This window comes from Schistocerca piceifrons, chromosome 6, assembly GCF_021461385.2.
Source record: "Schistocerca piceifrons isolate TAMUIC-IGC-003096 chromosome 6, iqSchPice1.1, whole genome shotgun sequence".
In the NCBI taxonomy this organism is placed as follows: Eukaryota; Metazoa; Arthropoda; class Insecta; order Orthoptera; family Acrididae; genus Schistocerca; species Schistocerca piceifrons.
Window position 1 is genome coordinate 202,318,575 of NC_060143.1, and position 2,248 is coordinate 202,320,822.

Sequence of the window (2,248 nt, forward strand, 5' to 3'; positions counted from 1 at the left end):
GTGCTGATATGCATCGAGTTTCTCGTTCCACTTCATTGTTCCTCATTAAGCAGGCTGAACGGCGAAAGCCACGACCTCGGCGGAGGCAATTGTACTAAGCTGGGGCGCGCACTTGCTGCTGCATTCACTCGGAGAGCCGGACCGGGGGCAAGAGGTGATGGAATTCCAGCGTTTACAGGCGCAGGTTCATGAGAACGATGTAAGTGCCCGCTCGTACTCCGCCTCTCGATCGGTATTTTCGCAACAAAATACACGCTCACGGAATATCAGACCAGGTGTGCGGTTAGATTAAAGACCTCGAAGTGAATAGCTCTCTCTCTCTCTATCATTCTGAATGGGCAGTTATCGTCAGCAGCCGAAGAAGCATAAGGTGACGGAGCATTGGAAATGGGGTACATCTGATATCATCGAAAATCTGTTCTCTGATGCTACAAGTGAACAACAGAGGTGTCCACCTATAAACCACGTTTTTGTAACATTATTTTGAGACACAGCAAAGGATTATCCATTGGAACAACCACATGAGTTTAGTAGTGGGAGATACCAATTATATAGCGATATACACTGGAAGAATGGTAAGGATATTTCACTCATTTACAAAGGAGGTGGCTAGTGAAACTCTTCACGGACGGAAAGGAAGATAGGAATATTGGGTTTAACGTTCAGCCGACGATGCTGTCATTAGAGATAGCGAATCCGCTAGAATCGGGAAGGAGGGAAAGATAATCTGCCGCGCTCCTTTCAAGATATCGTCCGAGAACTTGCTTTAAGCGGTTTATGAAAACCAGAGAACGCAATTCTGGATGTCCTGATGGGTACTTGAACCGCCATCCTATCGAATGTCAGTCCAGTATCGTAACTACTGCATCATCTCGCATGTTTGCCACTACGACTGGGCAAACGAAACTCGCGTTCGAACGAGCTCGAGGTTTCCCGATACACCGCAGCGCCCGATACGATATCTACCCTTTTCAAACAAGCAAGTGACGTTCGACACCTGCAGCACGAGTGTAAGGAATACGGGAGATACGACGAACAAGTCGCAAGAAGCTACGACTCTGCTTAAAATCCGACAATTTCGCGAAACACAGTAGTAAATAGCATCAAATCTTACCAATTCATAAACGCCTGTTGTATTTGCACAAACATGCAACAAGAGCTCCCATATAGTACCGGTACGCATGGAGCTATTTCATTTATGCTGACTTTTAAGCAAAGGCAACAGGCAAAGGCGAAAATGCTGTCCTTCAAAAAATATTATTTTGGTAAAACAAGTTCAATATTTTATTTGTTTATGAGAAAGTGTAATGATTTACCAAATGGCTTGCAGATTGGCATTATAATCCCTGTTCAGATATTAGAATACCAGGTAAAAACGAAATCTGCTTTTAATTAGTTTGAAAACACGATGGTAACATTGAGATGAAAAAAGGAAGAAAATTAATCGAGAACTACATGCCTAAGAAACGAAATTTATCGTGATAAACTGCCTGTAATTGCTACCGCGAGAATAAATTGCAGCGACCTTGGAGACAGTACCATCAGACGTCACTAGATCACCGGACGAGCGAAAGCTCCAGACGACTGAATCATGATTATGAATGGCCAACGGCCTTGCCGCAGTGGTAACACCGGTTCCCGTCAGATCACCGAAGTTAAGCGCTGTCGGGGTGGGCTAGCACATGGATGGGTGACCATCCGGTCTGCCGAGCGCTGTTGGCGAGGGGGGTGCTCTCAGCCCTTGTGAGGCAAACTGAGGAGCTACTTCATTGTGAAGTAGCGTCTCCGGTCTCGGAAACTGACATACGGGCGGGAGAGCAGTGTGGTGACCGCGTGTACCTCCATATCCGCATCCAGTGACGCCTGTGGGCTGAGGATGATATGGCGCTGATCGGTACCATTGCGCCTTCATGGCCTGGTCGGAAGGAGTTTAGTTTTATGATTATGAATGAAAACAAATCAGTTTTCGGCTGTTACGTCATCATCAGTTACAAAGATAAATGTGTGTGATAGTGAAATTCTTTTACGATCCAAGATTTTAAACAAGTGCATATATAGATTGTCTCGGTTTCCAAAGATGACAATTGTTAATGTTTGATTAGGACTAAAACTAGACCGATTATTTAAGTGAAAACGCGATGTAAGATTATTTAACGTAGATAAAATATATGGCACATTGTGTAATAAACTGTGTAACAAATCAGAACAATTTTCCTGACCAGAAAATAAACTGAACAACAAACTTCGG

General features: G+C 44.3%; 1 pseudogene; it reads left to right on the top strand.

The window, feature by feature from the left end:
• The first annotated feature begins 1,604 nt into the window (after window positions 1–1,604).
• LOC124803734 lies at window positions 1,605–1,722 on the top strand (annotated as a pseudogene).
• Window positions 1,723–2,248: the final 526 nt, after the last annotated feature.